This window comes from Chiloscyllium plagiosum, unplaced genomic scaffold, assembly GCF_037043375.1.
Source record: "Chiloscyllium plagiosum isolate Xiang-an unplaced genomic scaffold, Cpla_swu_hap1 HiC_scaffold_47, whole genome shotgun sequence".
Lineage (NCBI taxonomy): Eukaryota > Metazoa > Chordata > Chondrichthyes > Orectolobiformes > Hemiscylliidae > Chiloscyllium > Chiloscyllium plagiosum.
This window is the reverse complement of record NW_028270185.1, coordinates 26325124-26337391: the sequence shown is the minus strand read 5'-3', so window position 1 is coordinate 26337391 and position 12268 is coordinate 26325124.

Genomic DNA, 12268 nt, shown 5'->3' with positions numbered 1-12268 from the left:
TCCCTGACACTAACTAAGGTTCAATCCCTGTCACTGACTGAGATACAAACCCTGTCACTGACTGAGATTCAATCCCTGTCACTGACTGAGGTTCAATCCCTGTCACTGACTGAGATTCAATCCCTGTCACTGACTGAGGTTCAATCCCTGTCACTGACAGCGGTTCAATCCGTTTCAGTGACTGAGGGTCAATCCCTTTCAATACCTGAGGGTCAATCCTGTCACTGACTGAGAGTCAATCCCTATCACTGACTGAGGTTCAATCCCTGCCACTGACTGAGGTTCAACCCCTGTTACTGACTGAGGTTTAGTCCCTGTCACTGACAGGGTCAATACCTTTCTCTGAGTGAGATTCAATCCCTGTCATTGACTGAGGTTCAATCCCTGTCACCGACTGACGTTCAAGCCCTGTCACTGACTGAGGTTCAATCCCTGTCACTGACAGGGTCAATACCTTCCTCTGAGTGAGATTCAATCCCTGTCACTGACTGAGATTCAATCCCTGTCACTGACTGAGATTCATCCCTGTCACAGACAGAGGGTCAATCCGTGTCACTGACTGTGATCAATCCATGTCACTGACTGAGGGTCAAGCCATGTCACTGACTGAGGTTCAATCCCAGTCACTGTCTGAGGGTCAATCCCTGTCACTGACTGAGATTCATTCCCTGTCACTGACTGAGGTTCAGTCCCTGTAACTGACTGCGGTTCAATCCCTGTTACTGACTGGGATTCAATCCCTGACACTAACTAAGGTTCAATCCCTGTCACTGACTGAGATACAAACCCTGTCACTGACTGAGATTCAATCCCTGTCACTGACTGAGGTTCAATCCCTGTCACTGACTGAGATTCAATCCCTGTCACTGACTGAGGTTCAATCCCTGTCACTGACAGCGGTTCAATCCGTTTCAGTGACTGAGGGTCAATCCCTTTCAATACCTGAGGGTCAATCCTGTCACTGACTGAGAGTCAATCCCTATCACTGACTGAGGTTCAATCCCTGCCACTGACTGAGGTTCAACCCCTGTTACTGACTGAGGTTTAGTCCCTGTCACTGACAGGGTCAATACCTTTCTCTGAGTGAGATTCAATCCCTGTCATTGACTGAGGTTCAATCCCTGTCACCGACTGACGTTCAAGCCCTGTCACTGACTGAGGTTCAATCCCTGTCACTGACAGGGTCAATACCTTCCTCTGAGTGAGATTCAATCCCTGTCACTGACTGAGATTCAATCCCTGTCACTGACTGAGATTCATCCCTGTCACAGACAGAGGGTCAATCCGTGTCACTGACTGTGATCAATCCATGTCACTGACTGAGGGTCAAGCCATGTCACTGACTGAGGTTCAATCCCAGTCACTGTCTGAGGGTCAATCCCTGTCACTGACTGAGATTCATTCCCTGTCACTGACTGAGGGTCAATCCCTGTCACTGACTGAGATTCATTCCCTGTCACTGAATGAGGTTCAGTCCCTGTCACTGACTGCGTTTCAATCCCTGTCACTGACTGAGGGTCAATCCCTGTCACTAACTTAGATTCAATCCCTATCACCGACTGAGGGTCAATCCCTATCACTGACAGAGATTCAATCCCTGTCACTGACTGAGATACAATCCCTGTCACTGACTGAGGTTCAATCCCTGTCACTGACTGAGATTCAATCCCTGTCACTGACTGAAGCTCAATCCCTGTCACTGACTGAGATTTCATCCCTGTCATTGACTGAGATTCAATCCCTGTCACTGACTGAGATTCAATCCCTGTCACTGACTGAGGACCAATCCCTGTCACTGACTGAGATTTAATCCCAGTCATTGACTGAGATTCCATCCCTGTCACTAACTGAGATTCAATCCCTGTCACTGAGATTCAGTCGCTGTCACTGACTGAAGTTCAATCCCTGTCACTGACTGAGATTCATTCCCTGTCACTGACTGAGGTTCAGTCCCTGTAACTGACTGCGGTTCAATCCCTGTTACTGACTGAGATTCAATCCCTGACACTAACTAAGGTTCAATCCCTGTCACTGACTGAGATTCAATCCCTGTCACTGACTGAGATTCAATCCCTGTCACTGACTGAGGTTCAATCCCTGTCACTGACTGAGATTCAATCCCTGTCACTGACTGAGGTTCAATCCCTGTCACTGACAGCGGTTCAATCCGTTTCAGTGACTGAGGGTCAATCCCTTTCAATACCTGAGGGTCAATCCTGTCACTGACTGAGAGTCAATCCCTGTCACTGACTGAGGGTCAATCCCTGTCACTGACTGAGGTTCAATCCCTGCCACTGACTGAGGTTCAACCCCTGTTACTGACTGAGGTTTAGTCCCTGTCACTGACAGGGTCAATACCTTTCTCTGAGTGAGATTCAATCCCTGTCACTGACTGAGGTTCAATCCCTGTCACCGACTGACGTTCAAGCCCTGTCACTGACTGAGGTTCAATCCCTGTCACTGACAGGGTCAATACCTTCCTCTGAGTGAGATTCAATCCCTGTCACTGACTGAGATTCAATCCCTGTCACTGACTGAGATTCATCCCTGTCACAGACAGAGGGTCAATCCGTGTCACTGACTGTGATCAATCCATGTCACTGACTGAGGGTCAAGCCATGTCACTGACTGAGGTTCAATCCCTGTCACTGACTGAGGGTCAATCCCTGTCACTGACTGAGATTCATTCCCTGTCACTGACTGAGATTCATTCCCTGTCACTGACTGAGGTTCAGTCTCTGTCACTGACTGCGGTTCAATCCCTGTCACTAACTGAGATTCAATCCTGTCACAGACTTAGGGTCAATCCCTGTCACTGAAAGATGCTCTATCCCTGTCACTGACTGAGGTTCAATCCCTGTCTCTGTCTGAGATTCATTCCCAGTCACTGACTGAGGTTCGGTCCCTGTCACTGACTGCGGTTCAATCCCTGTCACTAACTGAGATTCAATCCCTGTCACTGACTGAGGGTCAATCCCTGTCACTGACTGAGATTCAATACCTGTCGCTGACTGAGATTCAATCCCTGTCACTGAATGAAGCTCAATCCCTGACACTGACTGAGGGTCAATCCCTGTCACTGACTGATGCTCAATCCCTGTCACTGACTGAGATTCAATCCCTGTCACTAACTAAGGTTCAATCCCTGTCATTGACTGAGATTCAATCCCTGTCACTGACTGAAGCTCAATCCCTGTCACTGACTGAGATTCAATCACTGTCATTGACTGAGATTCAATCCCTGTCACTGATTGAGATTCAATCCCTGTCACTAACTGAGATTCAATCCCTGTCACTAACTAAGGTTCAATACCTGTCACTGACTGAGATTCAATCCCTGTCACTGACTGAAGCTCAGTCCCTGTCACTGATTGAGATTCAATCCCTGTCACTGGCTGAGGGTCACTCCGTGTCACTGACTGAGGATCAATCCCTGTCACTGACTGAGGCTCCATCCCTGTCACTGACTGAAGGTCAATCCCTGTCAATGACTGAGAATCATTCCCTGTCACTGACTGCGGTTCAATCCATGTCACTGACTGAGATTCAATCCCTGTCACCAACTCAGGTTCAATCGCTGTCACTGACTGAGATTCAATCCCTGTCACTGACTGAAGTTCAATCCCTGTCACTGACTGAGATTCAATCCCAGTCTCTGACTGTGTCTCAATCCATGTCACTGAATGATGCTCAATCCCTGTCACTGACTGAGGTTCAATCCCATTCACTGATTGAGATTCAATCCCTGTCACTGACTGAAGCTCAATCCCTGTCACTGACTGAGGGTCAATCCCTGTCACTGACTGAGGGTCAATCCCTGTCACTGACTGAGGATCAATCCCTGTCACTGACTGAGATTCAATCCCTGTCACTGACTGAGATTCAATCCCTGTCACTGACTGAGGGTCAATCGCTGTCACTGACTGAGTGTCAATCCCTGTCACTGACTGAGATTGAATCCCTGTCACTGACTGAGATTCATTCCCTGTCACTGACTGAGATTCAATCCCTGTCACTGACTGAGATTCAATCCCAGTCTCTGACTGTGTCTCAATCCCTGTCACTGACTGAGATTGAATCCGAGTCACTGAATGAAGCTCAATCCCTGTCACTGGTTGAGATTCAATCCCTGTCACTGGCTGAGGGTCAATCCCTGTCACTGACAGATGCTCAATCCCTGTCACTGGTTGAGATTCAATCCCTGTCACTGGCTGAGGGTCAATCCCTGTCACTGACTGAGGTTCATTCCCTGTCACTGACTGAGGGTAAATCCCTGTCACTGACTGAGGTTCCAACCCTGTCACTGACTGAGGGTCAATCCCTGTCACTGACTGAGATTCATTCCCTGTCACTGAATGAGGTTCAGTCCCTGTCACTGACTGCGTTTCAATCCCTGTGACTGACTGAGGGTCAATCCCTGTCACTAACTTAGATTCAATCCCTATCACCGACTGAGGGTCAATCCCTGTCACTGACTGAGATACAATCCCTGTCACTGACTGAGGTTCAATCCCTGTCACTGACTGAGATTCAATCCCTGTCACTAACTAAGTTTCAATCACTGTCACTGACTGAGATTCAATCCCTGTCACTGACTGAAGCTCAATCCCTGTCACTGACTGAGATTTCATCCCTGTCATTGACTGAGATTCCATCCCTGTCACTGAGATTCAATCGCTGTCACTAACTAAGGTTCAATCCCTGTCACTGACTGAGATTCAATCCCTGTCACTTACTGTAGCACAATCCCTGTCACTGATTGAGATTCAATCCCTGTCACTGGCTGAGGGTCAATCCCTGTCACTGACTGTGATACAATCCCTGTCACTGACTGAGATTCATCCCTGTCACAGGCTGAGGGTCAATCCGTGTCACTGACTGAGGACCAATCCCTGTCACTGACATAGGCTCAATCCCTGTCAATGACTGAGGGTCAATCCCTGTCACTGACTGAGGATCAATCCCTGTCACTGACTGAGGGTCATTCCCTGTCACTGACTGAGTGTCAATCCCTGTCACTGAATGAGATTCATTCCCTGTCACTGACTGAGGTTCAGTCCCTGTAACTGACTGCGGTTCAATCCCTGTTACTGACTGAGGTTCAATCCCTGTCACTGACAGGGTCAATACCTTCCTCTGAGTGAGATTCAATCCCTGTCACTGACTGAGATTCAATCCCTGTCACTGACTGAGATTCAATCCCTGTCACTGACTGAGATTCATCCCTCTCACAGACAGAGGGTCAATCCGTGTCACTGACTGTGATCAATCCATGTCACTGACTGAGGGTCAATCCCTGTCACTGACTGATGCTCAATCCCTGGCACTGACTGAGATTCAATCCCTGTCACTGACTGAGGCTCAATCCCTGTCACTGATTTAGGTTCAGTCCCTGTCATTGACTGAGATTCAATCCCTGTCACTGACTGAAGCTCAATCCCTGTCACTGACTGAGATTTCATCCCTGTCATTGACTGAGATTCAATCCCTGTCACTGACTGAGATTCAATCCCTGTCACTGAATGAAGCTCAATCCCTGTCACTGACTGAGATTTAATCCCAGTCATTGACTGAGATTCCATCCCTGTCACTAACTGAGATTCAATCCCAGTCACTGAGATTCAATCGCTGTCACTAACTAAGGTTCAATCCCTGTCACTGACTGAGATTCAATCCCTGTCACTGATTGAGATTCAATCCCTGTCACTGACTGAGATTCAATCCCTGTCACTGACTGAGATTCAATCCCTGTCACTGACTGAGATTCATCCCTGTCACAGACAGAGGGTCAATCCGTGTCACTGACTGTGATCAATCCATGTCACTGACTGAGGGTCAATCCATGTCACTGACTGAGGTTCCAACCCTGTCACTGACTGAGGGTCAATCCCTGTCACTGACTGAGATTCATTCCCTGTCACTGACTGAGGGTCAATCCCTGTCACTGACTGAGATTCATTCCCTGTCACTGAATGAGGTTCAGTCCCTGTCACTAACTTAGATTCAATCCCTATCACCGACTGAGGGTCAATCCCTATCACTGACAGAGATTCAATCCCTGTCACTGACTGAGATACAATCCCTGTCACTGACTGAGGTTCAATCCCTGTCACTGACTGAGATTCAATCCCTGTCACTAACTAAGTTTCAATCACTGTCACTGACTGAGATTCAATCCCTGTCACTGACTGAAGCTCAATCCCTGTCACTGACTGAGATTTCATCCCTGTTATTGACTGAGATTCAATCCCTGTCACTGACTGAGGGTCAATCCCTGTCACTGACTGAGGTTCAATCCCTGCCACTGACTGAGGTTCAACCCCTGTTACTGACTGAGGTTTAGTCCCTGTCACTGACAGGGTCAATACCTTTCTCTGAGTGAGATTCAATCCCTGTCACTGACTGAGGTTCAATCTCTGTCACCGACTGACGTTCAAGCCCTGACACTGACTGAGGTTCAATCCCTGTCACTGACAGGGTCAATACCTTCCTCTGAGTGAGATTCAATCCCTGTCACTGACTGAGATTCAATCCCTGTCACTGACTGAGATTCAATCCCTGTCACTGACTGAGATTCATCCCTCTCACAGACAGAGGGTCAATCCGTGTCACTGACTGTGATCAATCCATGTCACTGACTGAGGGTCAATCCCTGTCACTGACTGATGCTCAATCCCTGGCACTGACTGAGATTCAATCCCTGTCACTGACTGAGGCTCAATCCCTGTCACTGATTTAGGTTCAGTCCCTGTCATTGACTGAGATTCAATCCCTGTCACTGACTGAAGCTCAATCCCTGTCACTGACTGAGATTTCATCCCTGTCATTGACTGAGATTCAATCCCTGTCACTGACTGAGATTCAATCCCTGTCACTGAATGAAGCTCAATCCCTGTCACTGACTGAGATTTAATCCCAGTCATTGACTGAGATTCCATCCCTGTCACTAACTGAGATTCAATCCCAGTCACTGAGATTCAATCGCTGTCACTAACTAAGGTTCAATCCCTGTCACTGACTGAGATTCAATCCCTGTCACTGATTGAGATTCAATCCCTGTCACTGACTGAGATTCAATCCCTGTCACTGACTGAGATTCAATCCCTGTCACTGACTGTAGCACAATCCCTGTCACTGATTGAGATTCAATCCCTGTCACTGGCTGAGGGTCAATCCCTGTCACTGACTGAGATTCATCCCTGTCACAGACTGAGGGTCAATCCGTGTCACTGACTGAGATACAATCCCTGTCACTGACTGAGATTCATCCCTGTCACTGACTGAGGACCAATCCCTGTCACTGACATAGGCTCAATCCCTGTCAATGACTGAGGGTCAATCCCTGTCACTGACTGAGGATCAATCCCTGTCACTGACTGGGGTTCAATCCCTGTCACTGACTGAGTGTCAATCCCTGTCACTGACTGAGATTCATTCCCTGTCACTGACTGAGGTTCAGTCCCTGTAACTGACTGCAGTTCAATCCCTGTTACTGACTGAGATTCAATCCCTGACACTAACGAAGGTTCAATCCCTGTCACTGACTGAGATTCAATCCCTGTCACTGACTGAGATTCAATCCCTGTCACTGACTGAGGTTCAATCCCTGTCACTGACATAGGCTCAATCCCTGTCAATGACTGAGGGTCAATCCCTGTCACTGACTGAGGATCAATCCCTGTCACTGAGTGAGGTTCAATCCCTGTCACTGACTGAGTGTCAATCCCTGTCACTGACTGAGATTCATTCCCTGTCACTGACTGAGGTTCAGTCCCTGTAACTGACTGCGGTTCAATCCCTGTTACTGACTGAGATTCAATCCCTGACACTAACTAAGGTTCAATCCCTGTCACTGACTGAGATTCAATCCCTGTCACTGGCTGAGATTCAATCACTGTCACTGACTGAGGTTCAATCCCTGTCACTGACTGAGATTCAATCCCTGTCACTGACTGAGGTTCAATCCCTGTCACTGACACCGGTTCAATCCGTTTCAGTGACTGAGGGTCAATCCCTTTCAATACCTGAGGGTCAATCCTGTCACTGACTGAGAGTCAATCCCTGTCACTGACTGAGGGTCAATCCCTGTCACTGACTGAGGTTCAATCCCTGCCACTGACTGAGGTTCAACCCCTGTTACTGACTGAGGTTTACTCCCTGTCACTGACAGGGTCAATACCTTCCTCTGAGTGAGATTCAATCCCTGTCACTGACTGAGATTCAATCCCTGTCACTGACTGAGATTCATCCCTGTCACAGACAGAGGGTCAATCCGTGTCACTGACTGTGATCAATCCATGTCACTGACTGAGGGTCAATCCATGTCACTGACTGAGGTTCAATCCCTGTCACTGACTGAGGGTCAATCCCTGTCACTGACTGAGATTCATTCCCTGTCACTGACTGAGATTCATTCCCTGTCACTGACTGAGGGTAAATCCCTGTCACTGACTGAGATTCATTCCCTGTCACTGAATGAGGTTCAGTCCCTGTCACTGACTGCGTTTCAATCCCTGTCACTGACTGAGGGTCAATCCCTGTCACTGACTGAGATTCATCCCTGTCACAGACAGACGGTCAATCCATGTCACTGACTGAGGTTCAATCCCTGTCACTGACTGAGGTTCAATCCCTGTCACTGACTGAGGGTCAATCCCTGTCACTGACTGAGATTCATTCCCTGTCACTGACTGAGGGTCAATCCCTGTCACTGACTGAGATTCATTCCCTGTCACTGAATGAGGTTCAGTCCCTGTCACTGACTGCGTTTCAATCCCTGTCACTGACTGAGGGTCAATCCCTGTCACTAACTTAGATTCAATCCCTATCACCGACTGAGGGTCAATCCCTATCACTGACAGAGATTCAATCCCTGTCACTGACTGAGATTCAATCCCTGTCACTGACTGAGATTCATCCCTGTCACAGACAGAGGGTCAATCCATGTCACTGACTGAGGTTCAATCCCTGTCACTGACTGAGGGTCAATCCCTGTCACTGACTGAGATTCATTCCCTGTCACTGACTGAGGGTCAATCCCTGTCCCTGACTGAGATTCATTCCCTGTCACTGAATGAAGTTCAGTCCCTGTCACTGACTGCGTTTCAATCCCTGTCACTGACTGAGGGTCAATCCCTGTCACTAACTTAGATTCAATCCCTATCACCGACTGAGGGTCAATCCCTATCACTGACAGAGATACAATCCCTGTCACTGACTGAGGTTCAATCCCTGTCACTGACTGAGATTCAATCCCTGTCACTAACTAAGTTTCAATCACTGTCAATGACTGAGATTCAATCCCTGTCACTGACTGAAGCTCAATCCCTGTCACTGACTGAGATTTCATCCCTGTCATTGACTGAGATTCAATCCCTGTCACTGACTGAGATTCAATCCCTGTCACTGAATGAAGCTCAATCCCTGTCACTGACTGAGATTTAATCCCAGTCATTGACTGAGATTCCATCCCTGTCACTAACTGAGATTCAATCCCTGTCACTGAGATTCAATCGCTGTCACTAACTAAGGTTCAATCCCTGTCACTGACTGAGATTCAATCCCTGTCACTGATTGAGATTCAATCCCTGTCACTGACTGAGATTCAATCCCTGTCAGTGACTGAGATTCAATCGCTGTCACTGACTGGAGCACAATCCCTGTCACTGATTGAGATTCAATCCCTGTCACTGGCTGAGGGTCAATCCCTGTCACTGACTGAGATTCATACCTGTCACAGACTGAGGGTCAATCCGTGTCACTGACTGAGATACAATCCCTGTCACTGACTGAGATTCATCCCTGTCACTGACTGAGGACCAATCCCTGTCACTGACATAGGCTCAATCCCTGTCACTGACTGAGATACAATCCCTGTCACTGACTGAGATTCATCCCTGTCACAGACTGAGGGTCAATCCGTGTCACTGACTGAGGACCAATCCCTGTCACTGACATAGGCTCAATCCCTGTCAATGACTGAGGGTCAATCCCTGTCACTGACTGAGGATCAATCCCTGTCACTGACTGAGATTCATTCCCTGTCACTGACTGAGGTTCAGTCCCTGTAACTGACTGCGGTTCAATCCCTGTTACTGACTGAGATTCAATCCCTGACACTAACTAAGGTTCAATCCCTGTCACTGACTGAGATTCGATCCCTGTCACTGACTGAGATTCAATCCCTGTCACTGACTGAGGTTCAATCCGTGTCACTGACTGTGATCAATCCATGTCACTGACTGAGGGTCAATCCATGTCACTGACTGAGGTTCCAACCCTGTCACTGACTGAGGGTCAATCCCTGTCACTGACTGAGATTCATTCCCTGTCACTGACTGAGGGTCAATCCCTGTCACTGACTGAGATTCATTCCCTGTCACTGAATGAGGTTCAGTCCCTGTCACTAACTTAGATTCAATCCCTATCACCGACTGAGGGTCAATCCCTATCACTGACAGAGATTCAATCCCTGTCACTGACTGAGATACAATCCCTGTCACTGACTGAGGTTCAATCCCTGTCACTGACTGAGATTCAATCCCTGTCACTAACTAAGTTTCAATCACTGTCACTGACTGAGATTCAATCCCTGTCACTGACTGAAGCTCAATCCCTGTCACTGACTGAGATTTCATCCCTGTTATTGACTGAGATTCAATCCCTGTCACTGACTGAGATTCAATCCCTGTCACTGAATGAAGCTCAATCCCTGTCACTGACTGAGATTTAATCCCAGTCATTGACTGAGATTCCATCCCTGTCACTAACTGAGATTCAATCCCAGTCACTGAGATTCAATAGCTGTCACTAACTAAGGTTCAATCCCTGTCACTGACTGAGATTCAATCCCTGTCACTGATTGAGATTCAATCCCTGTCACTGACTGAGATTCAATCCCTGTCACTGACTGAGATTCAATCCCTGTCACTGACTGTAGCACAATCCCTGTCACTGATTGAGATTCAATCCCTGTCACTGGCTGAGGGTCAATCCCTGTCACTGACTGAGATTCATCCCTGTCACAGACTGAGGGTCAATCCGTGTCACTGACTGAGATACAATCCCTGTCACTGACTGAGATTCATCCCTGTCACTGACTGAGGACCAATCCCTGTCACTGACATAGGCTCAATCCCTGTCAATGACTGAGGGTCAATCCCTGTCACTGACTGAGGATCAATCCCTGTCACTGACTGAGGTTCAATCCCTGTCACTGACTGAGTGTCAATCCCTGTCACTGACTGAGATTCATTCCCTGTCACTGACTGAGGTTCAGTCCCTGTAACTGACTGCGGTTCAATCCCTGTTACTGACTGGGATTCAAACCCTGACACTAACTAAGGTTCAATCCCTGTCACTGACTGAGATACAAACCCTGTCACTGACTGAGATTCAATCCCTGTCACTGACTGAGGTTCAATCCCTGTCACTGACTGAGATTCAATCCCTGTCACTGACTGAGGTTCAATCCCTGTCACTGACAGCGGTTCAATCCGTTTCAGTGACTGAGGGTCAATCCCTTTCAATACCTGAGGGTCAATCCTGTCACTGACTGAGAGTCAATCCCTGTCACTGACTGAGGGTCAATCCCTGTCACTGACTGAGGTTCAATCCCTGCCACTGACTGAGGTTCAACCCCTGTTACTGACTGAGGTTTAGTCCCTGTCACTGACAGGGTCAATACCTTTCTCTGAGTGAGATTCAATCCCTGTCACTGACTGAGGTTCAATCCCTGTCACCGACTGACGTTCAAGCCCTGTCACTGACTGAGGTTCAATCCCTGTCACTGACAGGGTCAATACCTTCCTCTGAGTGAGATTCAATCCCTGTCACTGACTGAGATTCAATCCCTGTCACTGACTGAGATTCATCCCTGTCACAGACAGAGGGTCAATCCGTGTCACTGACTGTGATCAATCCATGTCACTGACTGAGGGTCAATCCATGTCACTGACTGAGGTTCAATCCCTGTCACTGACTGAAGCTCAATCCCTGTCACTGACTGAGATTTCATCCCTGTTATTGACTGAGATTCAATCCCTGTCACTGACTGAGATTCAATCCCTGTCACTGAATGAAGCTCAATCCCTGTCACTGACTGAGATTTAATCCCAGTCATTGACTGAGATTCCATCCCTGTCACTAACTGAGATTCAATCCCAGTCACTGAGATTCAATAGCTGTCACTAACTAAGGTTCAATCCCTGTCACTGACTGAGATTCAATCCCTGTCACTGATTGAGATTCAATCCCTGTCACTGACTGA